The sequence below is a fragment of the Thamnophis elegans genome, chromosome 2 (assembly GCF_009769535.1).
Source record: "Thamnophis elegans isolate rThaEle1 chromosome 2, rThaEle1.pri, whole genome shotgun sequence".
In the NCBI taxonomy this organism is placed as follows: Eukaryota; Metazoa; Chordata; class Lepidosauria; order Squamata; family Colubridae; genus Thamnophis; species Thamnophis elegans.
The window spans coordinates 110415938-110435177 of NC_045542.1; positions in this window are offsets into that span (position 1 = coordinate 110415938).

Genomic DNA, 19240 nt, shown 5'->3' on the forward strand with positions numbered 1-19240 from the left:
TGGCCATGGTATCTGTGTGATACAATCAGTCAATGCAAACAATTTGGTTTATTGGGCCACAGTTCCTGACATTGTTCCCCCAATTGCCACACAGGGTCAATTCACTTGTTGGGTAAATGTTTTCTTATAAGGGAATATTCATATGTATGGGGCAAGAGGGGTCAAAGAGGTCATCTATGTCAAAACTGAATAGTTCTCTCTCAACAGAAGGGGAGGGATATGACATCGTCTATCTCCAGTCTACAACACAGTCTTTTCAACAGCTCCAAGAAGGCTCTATATCCATTTGCACCATTAAGGTGACCCTGATGACACTGATAAACCTCCAGGTGGCCTTAATGACTCTCTAAAAGAATGCAAATGACCAGCTGTCTGCAAAGAGCACAAATCTTTCCATTGTCCACCATCCATCAGAACTGAAAAAGCTTCTTGGATGAGAAGTGAAACGTGTTCAAAGAAAAGCCAGAAAGCCCAGTTGCCTCTTGAAAAAGAACCTTTGTGTCAAAGCCACTCTTCTGGTTAAAATCAAGAGCATCCTGGAATATCTCAGCAAGATGGCACCCGAAGATGAGCTGATGAGAGAATACCTGAGGCAGTGGCAGACAGGGGACCCTCCATGGATTGCTATTTACTGTCAACTTGTAAAGCATTTCCATGATTACTATCAAGTTGACATAGAAAAAGGGGGTAGAATTCCATGCATACCTTTGGCCAGAGTCAGGTCTCATATTTCTACAGCTAGTGTATGAAATGTGCATGTTCATAGCCTGCCATAACATTTTGTTGGTGAATGTGATTTATGTCACAGACAAAAGGAAGGGGACACAGGAGGTAAAGTTCAAACGTAATTAAGCAGATATCAGTTTCGGCTCCACAGAAGAACATGCCAAAATGTTGATCCTAATAAATGAATGGATTTCTTTTGAACTTTGTCTCAAGGCTCGTAAATTAATTAGGTCATCCTTTGGAAACTTCACACTTACAGTTTCTCAAGACCCAATAGCAGGGGCATCAGCTAGCAGCAAGATCCCTGATAAGCAAGAAGCTGTACTGTGTCATGAGAATATAACTATTATGAATGTTTTCTCTAGCATGGATTCACCTGTTTAATATTTAAAAGACATAGAATTCAGAAAAAAATTAAGTATTTTTAATTGTAACATTATAAATCTGAAACAGGATGATTACTTATAGTACTGCATAAGAATAACCAAATAGGGTAATAGATGTGCTTTTACAACTGGACAGCTAGATCTTATTAATAGATTTAATAACTGCTGAAATCAATCCTGTTTTTTTTTCTCTTTCCCATCCAGAAACAATTAACTTTAACAACTCTCTAGGAATATGACCATAGCCCCATGGATAGCACTAATTGTGAAAATCTCTGCCAATTGTATACCAGAGACAACCAATATGCTATTGAAGCTTATTTTCTTTTAAACACATTCCCATTGCGGATTAACAAAGGAGGACAAACAAAATTTTCTTTTCATGATACTCCCCCCCAAATATACTTTTCATTTCTACTTCAAACTTTGCATGCAATTTCAATTTACGTTGTGTACATATTTTAGAAACAATTGTATATTAATAATGTGCCCGTGAGAAAGAGATCTGCATTATTATATCGTAAGAGAAACTAGAATAACAATAAAACTGGGCTGAATTTATTGGAGTGGGTAACAATAGAAGAAGTTTTCTGCAGCTCAGGTTGGAACTGTGGAACCTCTGAGCTTGGTTGTTTGCTTGAAGTAGTTTCATTTCCCAAGTAAGTAACATCATCAGTGCTGGCTCCATTCATTGAAATGGGATTTAAGATTGTCATGATTAAATAACCTCATTGGAATAACAGGTTGACTCTAGGTTTGCCCAGGTCCAGATGCAAGCCAGTGTTTTTATTACTAGCTTTCCATTGAACATTATTAATAAATATTCTAAAATAAAAACAGCAATAAAATATTACTCCTATGTTGTATTATTATGTGACCTTTCAGAAAGGGCAGGTCACTTCTTAATCATAGCTGGAATCAATTGACTTGTTTGGTTGTGCAATTCACTAAATTATGTTGAGAGCTTCTGACTCAGTGATGTTAGAGGTTTGAGGTGAAGGAGAGGACATGTTATATTTTTGTCTTTAATATGTAGCTATCTTTTGACCTCTAACTCTCTTCTTAACAAACTTAATGAATTTTAGAAGTCTAAAATGACTTTTCTATTTTATTAAGGGCCATAAGGCAAATTTCTGAAAGTATTAATAGAGTTCCTTTCACAAAAGTAGCAAGATTGCATTGTGAATACACACACACACATACACACACACATGGCAAACTATATTTTTTAAAATTTGAAATTCATTTTAGACCTTTTTTTTACTTAAGATCAATTATGATATTTCCTACTTTCAAAAAGGATTGAGGACTAATAAGAATTTGATATTTCAATTAATATTTCTTTTGTAATTTAATTGGTTACTCTATGGCCTGAAAGCAGTGAATCACTGTTAAGCATTTTTCAGTGTGACTACTAGGGGTCAGTGTTCAACTTTATATAGTATTTATTATTTATTGTAAAATCACTTACGTGGTTGAAACACAAATTTTCTTAAAAGTTACGTTTTCTCATATATTATTTTGAAGAATTTCATCCTGCATGTTTTTCATTAGAAAAATTAAATGATTTTGGCTTTGATTTATGTTAATTAAAAATCCCCAGACAGAAAAACACGTAACAGTACTTTTAATAACTTTACTACTCTACTTATTGCCAATATTCATGCAATTCTTTTTGGGTTTTTTTAAGTGTTGAGAAAAATTGATCAGAGACTAAGGATGTAATTAATAGTGGCAAGAGGCAATGTATTAACAGTGTTAATATAGCAGTATCAGCAGTGTTTTTCCTCATAATTTTATAGACGTTGACAACATGTCAGAGAGGATTATTTTTCAAAATTAATAATAGAAACTGTAACTATAGGGTATTACATTTTATTGACTTCTTATGATTAAGCTGAATTGATCCTTGCTTACATGACTATAAATTAATATCTCCTCCATGGAAAATGTCCAGAATAACGCTTGGGAAAAAATTGAGAAATGCTATATTAGAAAGTAATTGTACTACTTAAAAGCAAACAATTATAAAATTGCCATAAACATGAGACTATGAGAATATGCTTACTAGTAGTATTAGAGAAAATAGAATCAATGTATTAGTTTGTCGAAAAGAATAATAAGAGGAGACAAAATGCAGGAAATCACAATGACAAACATAATGGATTGGAGAGTCATTACCTCACTTCACCTTAAAATGTTAGGGATGGAAGCTATCCAATGAAACTAAATACAGAGAGATTCAGTATGAACAGTAGGAAATACTTTTTCACACCACACATAGTTACAGACTTGAAAAAGAGAAGGTTTATTTGCTGGGTTTCATAAATGCTAAAATCAATCAAATTACATTTAGAAAGGAGGGTTACCTAAGTAAATTTACATGATATCTTTTCTTTGTGAGATTTAACTAGAAGCTTAAAGGAATGAAGTTGGCAATGTGTTACACTCTAATATTGCTGAGCTATAATTTCCAGCTTCCTTTATCATTGACCATGCCAGCTGGGTAAGAGTTTGTGATTCAGCAATATCTGGCAGATCATATTTTTAAAAAACTATGCAAATGGAAACTAGCTCATAATCAGAATAGTAAATCTTTCTACTTATAGTATTACCTGTCGGCATACCTTCATGATTTAAATGCAATTATTCCTTTGCCTTATGGACTAATAGTTTAAAGTATGATAGGAAACTTATTATATTCAAGATTTCGCTTTCATTTCTGTCCTCCTATCTTATATTGCATTTTTAAAGCATTCTCTTTTATTATGGATAAATAGTATAAAGGGATTTGTACTATGAGTGTAATGTGTAGATATGCAGAGTGCATATCTGCATAGATTGTTCTATCACATTTCAGTGTTATTTATTTCATTAATAAAAACAATAAAGTAATAAAAAACAGTTACCTAAATGCTGGAGTCTTCCATTAAATCTAAATGTTCTGGCCTCAGATATCTGTAAGAAAGTATATTCCTGTTCTAGGCTGCAAGTATAGCTGTACAGTCTCTAGGCTGAGACTATAAAAACCAGAAGAAGCTTTTCTTCAAGGACTCCAAGTCTGTTATGTGTTAGTGAAAGAAAATTATTCTTGGTTCTGTAAATCTGAGAATAAAATCTGTCTTTCAAGGAAAGGCACCTTTGATGGGAGGTCTTTCTATGTACATTTTTATTCTCCACAGATATTATTTTATTTATTCTCCCTTGGCCCGTGCAATTGTATTTCATACATTCCTTTATTAGGGCACTGCTTTCCTATGTTTTTACTGAACAAGGTAAAGGTTCTCCTCACACATATGTGCTAGTCATTCCAGACTCTAGGGGGCGGTCTCATCTCCATTTCAAAACCGAAGAGCCAGAGCTGTCTGAAGATGTCTCCGTGGTCATGTGGTTGGCATGACTAAACACAGAAAGCGCATGGAACGCTGTTACCTTCCCACCCAAAAGGTGGTTCCTATGTTTCCACTTGCATTTTTACATGCTTTAGAACTGCTAGGTTACCAGAATCTGGGGCAAATAACGGGAGCTCACTCTGTTATGCGGCACTAGGAATTCGAACCGCTGAACTGCCGACATTTCTGATCAGCAAGCTCAGCATCTTAGCCACTGAGCCACCACATCCCCGTTACTAAACTAGAATAGTTTCCATACATTTTAATAAATAATGCTACATTTTTATAATTTCTTTATGCAACAGTTTAAACCATAGTAAATCATGAAGTTGGATATGACATGATTTACACTTTATTTAAACATATGTTTGTACATTTCCCTAAAATTGTTCAATCTCAGTACGATGTTATTACATGTATTAATTTTGAGAGAAGATTTAGTATTTTCAGATGTTCATATACCTTTGAAGTATAAAATGTATGGAAATTGACATATGGGCAAAGTATGTGGAGTCTCTGTGTCCTATTTACTTATTGCGAAGATAACTACTCATTAATCTAAGGAATCACTTCATTAGAATTTACAATGAGTCACTTATCAATGTTGATTAGCAATGGGAAATTATAATAAAATTTGAAGCATTGAAATGCTTATGTAGAATTTTTATATATGTACATGCATCTACTAATGTATGCCCTGCATACAATTGTTTTTTTAATAGCTGTCATTTGTTTTTGATTCTTTATTCTTTGTAATGTGGTGGATTAGTTATTTTTTATTCTGTTCAATAATTAAAGAACAAATATACTGTATAATGTTTTAAAATAAGCTGCAGTAGATTTATACTATTCTTCCTTATTCGTAAATGACCAGAAACAAAAAAATTATAAGGAAAAGAAAAAGAAAAAACCTTGAAAGTAGTAAACAGTGAAAATGCAAACCCAATCTAACTTCGTTTAATTTCTCCTCATTCAATAACAATAATAATGAACAAATAAATGTCAAACCAATACCCTTTTAGACCAAATAAGTGTCTGTGTCTCTGTCTGTGTATCTGTGTTTACATGGTTTATAGTTTATTTGCAATTTTTTAAGAACATGGTTGGTCACCCAGTCAACAAGATATTCAGCTTGGATTTGACATTTTTATCCACCTTTAAGACCTTTCCAAGGATTTGGAATAGGCTGATGTTGATGTTTAAAGGTATTAAAGTAGAATATTACTATACTTTGATTATTTGTTTATGGGATTTGGATTTAATGAAGGGCTTCAGAGGCTTGAATAGTTTCTAAGAGGGAAGGAGACAAAAAGATATAGCTATATGTTTAAAGGTTTATTTATTTATCAGATTTCTACACCATCATTTCCTTGTCATCTAAGTGACAAAAATGGTAAGAATTTATTCATATATTTCTTAAATTTAGAAGTTTTGTTTCATCTCTCTCATTTTCATTTCTTGCAGTTTTTCCCTTTTTTAGTTTAGAATTGTCTTTTATTGTATGAAAAAGTCCTTAACATATATAAATAAAAAATTAAAACATGCAATTATGTGCTAGAGTTGATTATTAATTGGCTGCAAATATTTTGAAATAGGTTTGTGTTTTTGAGTTACAATATCACCATTAACATTATTAAACACATATTGTATATTATATATTCAATTTGTTTTATAATGCCCTCATGTAGCTGGAATGTAAATATATATTCTAATTTATTAACGGGCATAGCAATATTTAGTGTTCCTTTGCAAATTAAAGTATCTCAAGAATGATAGCAATCTGGAAGGAGGAGCTAGTGTCGCAACGACACAACATGCGATCTTGAAGCTCCAGGATCGCAGTCGATATTTTTGTCGCTGGATAGTCTTTTTGGACCTAAACTGTCCCGCAGAGATGGTGACAGGGAAGAGTACGTCCTGCTGATCTCAGGGACATCGCAAAGTCTCTGATTGATCTAGGAGAACCTCTTCTTGCCGGCAATAGAAGCGCAGCCACTGAAACTGCTGAAGATGGGACAGCTCCAGAACAGGAGGAAAGCGGAAAGAGAAAGTGTGCCGTTTGGTGAGGAACTTTTATTATTAGACAAGAGATTACCCAAAAAAAGCAAAGTTAAATTAAATTTGAAAACAGAAGAAAGTAAGTGAAGAAATTAAGCTACATTTCACAGTGTGTTATCCTTGTTTTTTAAAAAAAATCTTTTTTCATGGATGGAACTTTTGCAAATATTTCCTATTTTTAAAACTGAATGGATTAGTTTTTCTTCTACTACTTTTTATTCCTTTTTGTATACCAATGGATTAAGAATTTTTTCCTTTATTTTTACAATGCTGGTCTGGATGGTTTTTTTCTCCATTTAAGAAGTTTTTTTCTTTTCTCTGTAAGTTTGGATTATAAAGAAGATATTAAAAGGAATACAAAGAGGTCTGTAACAATAGAAGGAAAGTAAGTAACATTACCACTTGGAGACTGGAGGCTGGAAATATTGATTTTTTTCTTCCCTTTGGTCATTTGTTTTATACTTCAAGGTCTCTCAGCTTGTTTACTGTGAGTGATAGTGGGAAGAGCACGGGTTGTTTATACAGGTGCCCTTTGGGAGGTCTTTCAATAGCTGGAGTGGAGAGAGGAAAGACTTTGAAAGATTATAAATGAACTAGCTTCAAATCTAACAAAAAAGCTTCAAATGTTATAGTGGTAGTGTTTACAAATTGGAAAATGGTGCAACAAGAAAAAGAAACCTTAACATTGCAAATGATTATGTTTGGAATTCAAAAATCTTAGCAGTAACAGAAAAAACTGAGATGAGATTGGAGATTATAGAATGCAGTAAAATTTGATGGAAAAATTGAGGATGTTTATCAAATGGAAAAAATGGAGGACAGAGTTCTAAAAATTGAAGGGAAAGTAGGCTAGGAGTATTCATATAGAAATTTTCTGAAAAATGTGGCTTTATAGGGGTTACTGTTGATGTTCTACAGATACATTATTACAAAATAAATTTGTTCAGCATTCTTCTTTGATCCCCTTCAAAATTTGAGACTAACTCTCAAATTAGCAATAGTTTTATAAAAATTGGCTACTTACTTCTATCAGAAATTAATTATATTAATACAATTAATAATAAATGCTACTCATCATAAACAAGGTCAAGTATGATTCAATGAATCTTAGGATGAAATAAAAGTCATCTTTTTTTTCTAGTAAGACTTCAGTTTTTTTTAAAGTAGTTATATAAAGTTTCATTTTTAAAAATCTCAAAATCAGATCAGGTAAGCTCTTGAGCAATCTGTCTTACCAATAACTCGACTCAGAGAATTACAAAAGAGATGAAAGCAAACAACAACATCAACAAAAATCAAAAGCAGGCTTTGAATGTGTCAGATTGTTCTGCTATCTAGAGAAAATGGCACTTCCCTGCTTCATCTTTTGTAGAGCAAATCTTTGGGGATCTATACAAAAGCTGCTTGTGAAGTTTCACAGACCTTCTAGAATTCATGGAATAGGAGATAAAATAAAAACCAATAGCATGAAGCATTTGGCAGGTTCTCAAGCCCTGTGATAGTTCTGCTTTGTACAGAGCACCCCAAATGTTTGAATGTAATACAATGGAATTTTTGGTTGTCATGTACTACCTCTTGTAGGTATATAAATGTATTAAACAGATTTATATGACTACCCAACTCACAAAGGGTGACTCTGGATAGTGTACAACATTAAAATATCACCATCATCAACAAAAATAATTATAAAACCCAGAACTCCACTCCCTGTGATGGCAACAATCCAGACACATGATCATATAAAATATTTCTGAGGTCTGCAGACCTGCTGATACAACCATGTCTTCAGGGCCTTCTAGAAAAGTAGCAACAAGGATGTCTAGTTGAAAAAAACATCTTTAGCATAGCAAGGGAAATTATGTTCCAAAGCAGGGGTCACAAACTCAAGGCCTGGGGGCCAAATCTGGCCCACAGGGTGCTTAGAACTGGCCTGCGGGGCCACCCTGGAAACAGCAAAGAACCAGCCCATGGTGCCTCTGCCAGCAGAGGGTTGCAGGGGGCTGTCACAGCCAAAAACGGAGCTCATGAGGGCCACACGCAGCCCTCCCAAGTTCCGTTTCTGCTGGCAGAGGGTTGCAGGAAACTGTCACAGTCGAAAACAGAGCTTGGGAGCCTGTTTTTGCTGGCAGAGTTCTCAGGCCACCACAGGAGCCCCTGATATGAGTGACGCAGAGGTGGTATTCAGCATGTTCTGGCCAGTTCTGGAGAACCGGTAGTGTAAATTTTGAGTAGTTTGGAGAACCAGTAAATACCACCATTGACTGGCCCCACCCCATCTATTCTCTGCCTCCCAAGCTCTAGCTGATCAGGAGGAAATGGGGATTTTGCAGTAACCTTCCCTGGGGTGAGGAGGGAATGGAGATTTTACAGTATCCTTCCTCTGCCATGCCCACCAAGCCATGGCACGCCCACCAAGCCAAGCCCGCAGAACCGGTAGTAAAAATTTTTGAATCCCACCAGTGGAGTGATATTGAGCTACCCCAGCGACACACACACACACACGTCTCCCCCCCCCCCAAGTTCAACCCTGATGCGGTCCTCAATGAAATTGAGTTTGACACCCCTGTTCCAAAGGAAACAGGTCACTACAGAGAGGGGGCCTTCTTCTATATCATTATATTAATTAGGTACGCTTCTTTAATAGAGAGAACTCACAACATACTCTACCTTCCCACTCTGCTCACTCTGGTGGGTGGGTGGATATAACTGAGGATAGGTGGATCTTCATATGAGGGGATTGTTCCTTCTAAATCCTAGCATCAATACTGAGACATGAGGAGTAATGAATTCAAATGGTGATTGGCCTCATGTCCAAAACCTGTACATCTCCTATGTATGTGTTCATCACAGATCCTGCAAGCTGCAAACAGAGCAAAAACCAGCAGTAGTATTGGATTTAAAGTAATAATAAAAACAGCTGTTTTAAGTGTTGTTCATATTATAACATGCATACTTTGTAGACTGAAAAAAGTATTAAAATCAGCTTGGGTAATCCATTGTTCTGAATTTCCTCAGTGGTTCTAAGCATCTATAATTAATTTAGGATTGTTCATCAAGCACAGTTTTTCCTGGTTAGAGGTTGTCCCACCATGCTGATGCATGTCGGATAACCTCTGAATAAATAAATCTCAGGTGGCAATTAGCCAAAATGAATCTCTTGTGATCTCCCAAACTCTATTTATGTGTGCTGCTGGCATTATCCTGATATTTTGGCCGAAGGACTGACTTTGTTTTTGCAAATATTGAAGCATACTATTCACAAAGACAGTATTTTCATAAAAGTACAACCTTTTCATTGTGGTTCAGCAATATATTTTATAGTGCTCTTCTTATTAGTAATGCTTTCTCCATATGTTACAACTGTTAGAATTAATATAGTAGTCAAAATGTTCAAATGCTATGAGGTGGGTATACTAAACGAAATTATTTTTTTTGTTCTGTAATCAGTTACAGCGCGCGCGCGCGCACACACACACACACATGTATATATATGTGTGTGTATATGCACACACACATACATATGTGTATACACATATGTGTCAGTGGTGGGTTTTAAATCCCGTTCCAACCGGTACAGTTGTAATGGGGCCGGCAGTGTGCTTATGGATGTGCACAGCGCACGCTCACATGCACGCAGCATGTAAATGTGTCTTAGCGCTTCTGTGACACTCCAGCTGATCTGCGGAGCATTGCGTAGGCACTGCGTGGTAGCTCAAAAGTAAAAAAATAAAAATTTGATTTTGTGTTTTAGCGATTAGATAGATTTGTTGTTATAGAAATGGCCAGTTTCTGTTATTATGAAAAAGTAAAAAGTTGAGGGTAGATCTTAATGCCTTATTTTACTGCACCATGTTGTAAGAATGCCTTTTTCTTCTTTTTTCCTTGCTTTCCCCCACTATCCACTTTCCTTTTTCCTTTCCTAATTTCCCTAATATTTGCTTTTGTATTTTCTTTGTATGTCATATTATAAAATTAATAAAACTATTTCTTTTTTAAAAAAGCATACATATGCAACAGAGAAAGGATAGCAATGCAGGGGAAGAACAGTAACCATTATGATTGTTTATTTTTATGCTTTGTAATTTTATACGCATGTAATAATTTGGCATTATTAGTATTACTATTAGGCAATATCTATATATTTCTATCTATCCTGATTTTAGGACTGGAACAAAATTATTATTATTTATTTGTTTGTTTAGCATTTATTTAGCATATGGCGTACAATGTCAGGGAAATCTATACATGCTAGATACAATGAAATCCTGGCAGCCTAGATTGCTAGTTCATTTTGTTTGGTGCTTGCACATCTACCCTGCTAGCTTTATACCAAGGTAATTGGTGTACTCCAAGTTAATTGGTGTAAAGCTAGCAGGATTATTAACACCACACTACTGTCTTCCTAATTGTATTATCTAAGTTTTTCAGGCTTTTCCTTTATAGTTTCAATTTTGAAGGATCAAGCACTAAAATGAAATAAAATATAAAAGTGATATAAAAACTAGAAGTGACATAAAAAGTTATAAAAAACGTAAAATCTGTTGCAAGTTTGCTGGTGATGAGAAAGGTAAATAGCAATCCAGAAAGTCCCCGGGTACACCACAGGCCCAGAAGAATAGCATTGACAATATTTCAAGTAGCAGCTGAAGACTATTCAAGACTTAGCTCTAGCTCATAGCCCCTACCTGTGAAGCACATAGCAGCTGTAGCCATAAATCCTTGTACAGATTCCTTTGGTGCACCACTTGCACCCTTTCTTGGACACATTATCATTCATGCTTTAGTTGTATGTGGATTACTGCATTGTGCTCTACACAAGGCTGCAGGCCATTCTGAAGCTACCACTGGTCCAGAATCAGTGGTGGGTTTCAAAAATTGTTCGAACCTACTCTGTGGATGTGGCCTCCTTTGTGGGAGTGGCTTGCTGCCCATGTGACCGGATGGGAGTGGCTTGCTGCCCATGTGACCGGATATGAAGATGCCAACGACACTTGTCAGAACCACCTTAAATTACCTCACAGACAGCACCGGCATGCATAAGAATATGATGTAAACTTGTTTTTTAAAAGGCATCTTTGGTTTGAGTTAAAACAACTTCAACACACGCAATGTTCTGATTGCACCACAAACGCAGTAGTCATCCTTACCTTTCACAGAGGCACTGAGTTTTATAAATATGAGCATGATAGTGTAGAATAATCATATCCAAGGATCAGTGGTGGGTTTCAAAAATTTTTGGAACTTCTTCTGTAGGTGTGGCCTGCTTTCCAGGTCCACTGGTGGAACCTCTTCTAACCGGTTCGGTAGATTTGACGAACCGGTTCTACCGAATAGGTACAAACTGGTGGGAACCCACCTCGAAGAGCCGAGGTGGCGCAGTGGTTAAATGCAGCACTGCAGGCTACTGCTAGATCAGCAGTTCAGCGGTTCAAATCTCACCGGCTCAGGGTTGACTCAGCCTTCCATCCTTCCGAGGTGGGTAAAATGAGGACCCGGATTGTTGGGGGCAATATGCTGACTCTCTGTAAACCGCTTAGAGAGGGCTGAAAGCCCTATGAAGCGGTATATAAGTCTACTGCTATTGCTATTGCTATTGCTCTGTCCAGAATGCACTGGAGTGCAATTCAAGGTGCTGCTTGTCATCTCTAAAACCCTACATGGCATAGCCCTTAGATGGCTGCAGGAACATCTCTCTCGCATTGTGTTTGTGCATTCAATAAGATCAGACAGAATCAGTATACCTGAATGCCACCCATTAAGCTCTGTCATCTCCCAGGACTTACAAGGAGCATTGATGAAGAAAAGAATGTTATTTTTGTTGCTGCACCTCAGTTTCCTCTCCTCAGCTCCAAACTTGTCTACTTTCAAGAAAGCATTGAAAATGTTGCTTTTTTTTTTTTTTTTACAGGGAAGGATATTTGTGGTATCACAGTGTGGTTGAATTTCATGGAATTGATGGTTTTCCTTTCCCCTGAATAACTATTAGAATTCTGTTTTAATTCTTCTGATGTTTTAATCTTCTTATTCAGCATAAGACAGGGTATGATAATGCATTGGTTTTAAAAAAGAGCCGAGGTGGCGCAGTGGTTAAATGCAGCACTGCAGGCTACTTCAGCTGACTGCAGTCCTGCAGTTCGGCTGTTCAAATCTCACCGGCTCAGGGGTGACTCAGCCTTCCATCCTTCCGAGCTGGTTAAATGAGGACCCAGACTGTGGGGGCGATGTGCTGACTCTATAAACCGCTTAGAGAGGGCTGAAAGCCCTATGAAGTGGTATATAAGTCTAACTGCTATTGCTAACTGCTATTGCTATTGGTGTAGAGTCAGTAACCAGGACATTCCACATTTTATATCTGTGGGATGTTTGTGGAGTTATAAGATCTGGTCCTGAAGTGTTTTCTCCAGCAATAATCTATATTGAATTCAATGGCTCTAAATACAGTAAGTGTGTTTAGTAATGCACCTTCAGCTTCCAAACTCTATTTCAGAAGGTTGTAGCTTAATGGGAGATCCTGTTCAGGAAAAAACGTGTAAGCTTTGCCAATCAATACACAACGTACTAAACTAGCTGTACTGAGGGGCTTCTGTTTCTGTATTTAGGAATCAGGTGACTTGTCTTCTGCCAACCTAAGCTGAAAACCATTTCATTGATTTAAGCAACAACTCCAGAGTAAATGGACTGTACATTGCAGCCTTATTGACACCATTAGCGTCTAATCCACACAGAATATAATGTATACTATGAAGCCGTTTTAAGAACTACTTACTATCTATTTTAATTTCCATTAAAATGAATAGAAATGGATTTTCTTTTCTTCATCAATGCTCCTGCCTGAAAGCATTGAGTTATAAACTAAGAAAATGAAACATGCATATTATAACATTGTTTTTGTCAAATATAAAATGAATTTCTGGGAAATATATATCTCCACCTGCCTTGCTGGTGACATCTGGAAGCAATCAGAGGTAGAAGGCATGGATAATTGCAGATTCTTGTCTCAGTTTGCTTCACTGAAGGTTTATTGACACAGGCTTACATGTGGTGAAGCTGAATACCTCACTGTAGAAATGATTAAAAAAATAAATAAAAAAACAACCTGTTTGTAAAGGTAAGACTTCATAACAAAGAATATGGGATAATTGTATCAAATACACCAGTGGTTCCCAAACTTGGCAACTTTAAGACTTGTGGACTTAAAAGTGACTTGTGAAGTCCACAAGTCTTAAAGTTGCCAAGTTTGGGAACCACTGAAATACACGTTCTAGTTTGCGATGTCCATTTTTATAATGGAAAAGTGTTGACTCTGTATAATCTCACTTCCCTGTGGAATTTATTTGTTCACTCCTCAAACTTTTATGACTGGGGACCTAAATATAGCTGGTCTTCCATATGTAGCACTCAGAGACTCTCTTTGTATAAGTGAGCCAATGTGTTCTAACTTAGATTAAATTTGATTAAAATAAAATATTAACATTAAAGGAGAAATTGGTAAAACATTTCTATTTCTTAAATAAATATCAATCAAAGTCAACTAGAATTAACTGAGATGAAGATAATTTATAGTGAATGGCACTTACATGTGGAATTTTGGTAGACAAAAGTCCACCCAATTTTACCAATTTTATTTTCTACAAAAACGCTCTAAGCTGTATTTAATGTTACTTACTCAAAGCCATCATTATAGTACAGTTAACACAATACACTGCACTTTATTGTTTAGACACTATGAGAAAGGTATGTAATCCCCCTCTTTCTGTCTCTCTGTCTCTTTCTGTCTGTCTTTCTCTGTCTTTCTTTGTCTCTCTCTTTCTCTTTCTATGTCTCTCTCTTTCCGTCTCTCTCTTCCGTTCTGTCTCTCTTTCCATCTCTCTCTCTTTTTCTATTTCTCTCTCTCTCTTTCTCTCTCATCTATATCTGCCTGCCTGCCTGCCCGCCCGCCCGCCCGCCCGCCCATCCATCCATCCATCCATCCATCCATCCATCCATCCATCCATCCACATACCTCTATTATCTGTCTACCCATCTATTATCTATTAACCTGTAAGAAAGGAATGTAATGTAATGTAAACTCTCTTTCTCCCCCTATTATCTGTCTGTCTGTCTATCTGTCTATCTGTCTATCTGTCTATCTGCCTACCCGTCTAGCCATCTAGCCGTCTACCTACCTACCTACCTACCTACCTACCTACCTACCTACCTACCTACCTACCTACCTACCTACCTACCTATTATCTATCTGCCTGTACCCTGCTTTGGAGGAATCAGGATGTGATGGTTCCTTGTTTATATTTAACATCTACACAAAACAATTGAGTAAGGTTGTTTGAAGTCAAGTCATGCGTTAGTATTATCCATATACTGATGATACTAGCAGTATTCTAGGCTGACCTCTTGTTCTGAGTGCCTGGATGCACTCAGGTTTTATTGAGGTTTAGAGAAGAAGAAACACTGTTTGAATAGAATAAACTAAATAAATATTCAGTTTGAAAAGAAAACTAAGCAATTGACTAGGGGAATTTATTCATTTTGGATAACAATTATTGCTCAGTATAATAAATGCTAATGTAATTTGTATTAAATACAAAGTTTTGTAATTTAAAAATAAATGAGGCTCTGGCATCTCCACAAAGTAAGAAAAATAGTCATTAGGAAGAAAATCAATGTTTTATTTAAAATGCTTACCCACACAAATTAAATTTTATTGATCATCAAATATAACCGGCATGTTCCATGTATCAAAATGTTCGGGCCAGAGTTGCCACTATTATCTATTTCCTTCTGACACTAGACAATTGTCTTCAGACAATTTTAATATAGCTAGTAAAACAAAGGACAAAGTCAGATTTTGTTATAAAGCTTGAATGCAAAGAATCTGAAATACAAATCGTATAACTATTTCTTTTTCCCATTTAGAATTTAAGGAAGGAGATGCTATAATCCATGCTTAGGTATAGATTTACCTGATTTGGTCATTTAAGTGATTGAGTACATGTAGTCCACAACTGATCCCAAAATTTATGTTGCTAAACAAGGCTGTTGTTGTTAAATGAATTTTGTCCCATTTTACCACCATCCTGGACACAGTTATTAAGCGAATCACTGCAATTGTTCAGTTAGTGGCATGGTTGTTCAGTGAATGTGGCTTCCCCATTGACTTTGCTCGTCAGAAGGTCACGAAACATAACCCTAGGACACTGCAACCATCATAAATATGGTCCATTTGCCAAGTGTCAGAATTTGAACCCGTGACCATGGGGATGCTGCAATGGTCATAAGTGTGAAAACCAATCATATGTCACTTGTGTAACTTCAAACAGTCACTAAACAATTGGTTGCAAGTTGAGGACTTCCTGTAATGCAAACATAAATGAATTGAATGGCATAATTCCCAGGCATTAAAATGGAACTGCATTTGATAATAGTTGTTCTATAGATTTTAAACTACTGTATTTTTAGGAGTATAAGATGCACCAGAATGTAAGATGCACCAAGATTTCGAAGAGGCAAATTTTTTAAAAAGAGTTTTTGAATTGTGCAGACTTCCCCAAAATGGCCCGTTTTTCGTGGAAATGGGCCTGTTTTTTTTCCACAAAAAGGGGCATGAATAGCCTTTAGGAGGCTTGTAGAGTGCTATTGGAGAAATGAGCAAAAATGACCCGTTTTTCACAAAAATGGGCCTGTTTTTTTCCCCCCACAAAAAGGACATGAATAGCCTTTAGGAGGCTTATAGAGTGCTCCTGGGAGCTGGGGGGGATTTGAGTAAAAAACCCAGCCCATTTTTTGCTCATTTCTGCCCTCCCCAGCCCCCAGAAGCACTCTGAAAGTCTCCTAAAGGCTATGCATGGCCATTTTGGTGAAGGGGCGGGGTTTTGGGAGGTAAAAAAAATGTTGTATTCAGTGTATAAGATGCACCCAGCCTCTTTTTGAGGGAAAAAGGTGCATCTTATAGTCCAAAAAAATTGGTACATGTCCTTTTTCCTTGATTATATCACAGAACCTCCATCAAAGCTGAGACCAGGCAGAACATAGAACAACTCAAAGAAGAAGTAGTGCAAGATTGGAAGATGTGGAGAGACCCGGCTCATAGAATCACCAAAAGTCGGACACGACTAAATGGATAACATCATCATCATGTCACAGAACAATACCATATCACAGTGATGGCAAACCTATGGTGCGTGCCACAGGTGGTAGGCAGAGCCATTTGTCAGAGTATGTGAGGTGCTGCCCTGTCAGCTGGCCAATGTGCATGAGTGTGCTGGCCAGCTGAGTTCACCCTTTTTTAAAGCCATTTTTCGCCCTCCCCAGGCTCCATAGGCTTTATAGGAGCCTGGGGAGAGTGAAAAGAGTCTGGAGGCTTCATGAACTTTCGTGAAGCCTCCAGAGAGCGAAAAACCGGCCCCACAGGGAATCTGGAAGCTTGGGAATGGACTTCTGGTTTGCTTGTTTTGACTGCTCCGGAGGCGTCAGGGAAGCCTCCTGAAGGTCCCTGAAGCCTTTGGAGTGCTCAAAACAACCCTCCCGGTTTGCTTGGAGGGTCATTGTGACTGCTCCGAAGGCTTTGGGGAAGCCTCCTGAAGGTCCCTGAAGCCTTCGGAGCGCTCAAAACGACCCTCCAACCAAACCAGAAGTGACTAGAGCCTGGGGAGGGTGAAAAAAGCATGCAAAAAATGGGGGGGGAAGTGCCTGTAGTGCGCGCATGTGCCCTGGGAGGTGTCGTGCATTGCATTATGGGTGTGGCACGCCTACACATGACTCCCCTGCACTCCCCCCACTTATGGTATGCAAGCCAAAAAAGGTTCGCCATCACTGTCATATCATATTTATTATTTAGAATATCATAATATGGTTAACTTAGCATGAAAAGTATTAGACAGGAAACAGGTTGTTTCCCAGTAGGCTTTTTCAATGGGAAATGGTATTTTTGAATGCTCCATTCATGCTACCTTGCACAGTCTAATTCATGGAAAAAGAAAATCAATATTAGCTGATATCTGATTTAAAAAGTTGAGCTAATACTACATAACAACCCCTTGTTCAATGACTGTTCAAGCTTACAATGGTGCTGAACAAGTGGTAGTTACAACTGGTCCTTTTACTTACATCAGCCACATTGTTCCATGGTCACATGATCACCATTTGCAACCTTCTTTTCAATCTTCCTACAAGCAAATCACTGGGGGAAGCCAGCAGGAGATCCCGAGTGGTGACCACATGATGTTTCACTTAACAATCTGTGGTGATTTGCTTAATGATGGCATCTGGAAGAACTGGAATGTCTATCACTAAGCAGTGCAGTCACGTGATACCATGCTTCATGACTGTATTGGTTATCAAAGCAAATTTCAGGCACAATTGCTGTCATTAACTAAGGACTGTCTGAAATAGTATAGGATCTCCTGCTTGAGCAGGGGGTTGGACTAGAAGACCCCCAAGGTCCCTTCCAATTCTATTCTGATTGATTCTGTACCGAAGAATGCCTGATTCTAGCCTGATAATGGATTCTTGACATTAGAATTGACTAATAAAAGACTAATAAAAGTCTGAAGATTATTGTATGGATTTCATAAAAGCTTGCTGGATAAAGGAATTCATTCCAAGCCAAAAGAAAGTCCTTTGAACTATTTATTAACCTGTACATAGATAAGAATTGCAGCCATTTAGAGGTTGCTTTAACAAGTAGACAATCCAACTCCTTTGGAAAAATCCTGCCTTTGGTAGGAAAATGTGACTGTCAAGAAAGCTAGTAGTCACTTTATCTGTCATCTGTTATCACTTCAACTGGAGCAAGCCAGAAGTTCATAGGAATGATGTAAATGCATTGCAATGTCAAAATTCAAGTTCTGAACCTTACATGGTCATTCTTGCACCTCTCCCCTCCCAGGAAAATCTCCAGCCTTCTAACCCAGGAAACAGTTAACTAGGTGACTTAAGGAAGGTTTAGCCCTTCAGCCACTCCTATACAAGTTTTAGTCGAGAATAATTATTTTGCAGATGTTTTAGAAATAAACACATGCCCTGGTTCTCTGAAACGGATTCCAGAGTTTATCCCCATTGTTTTACAAGGCATTTAACTGATTACACATACTGTCTAAAAACAAAGGCACATCAAAAGCCATCAGAGACCATTCCTGTTACTGACAGGGCTGGTCTAAAATCCAGTGCGTGAAAATATGCAGTAATGCTCCAGATAATTGCCTTACCAAAGAAAGGAGTGGGGGGGGGGGCAGGAAGGGAAAAAAGGAAGAAAAAAGTGACATTTATTGTTTGTTTAATCTTGGCTTCCAACTGTGGTGTCAGTTTGCATGTGATGAGAAAAACATGTCTAATTTTGCTGTTGATACAAAGCATCCCTAGAACATAATTATTAGCACTTGACTGCAAGGTCAAGCTATCACTTAGACTGCAAGGCCCAGTGATTCTAAGTATATAATCATGCTCACAATAGCACTGGAGATGCCATTGCTTCACATCTGAGAAGTGTGATAAACATCCACAGTTGGAGGCCTTGCCCTAATGAGGAGGGAACACTGCCCATTTCAGGCGGCAGGAGAGACTCACATGATGGAATACTTCTCTGTAACAATTTTTTTCTTACAGGGAAAGGCAGGTTTGAGGGAGGAGAGACAACAAATCTTCCCTGTCATTGTAACTAAGCTCCTTCTTGATCCTAAATGG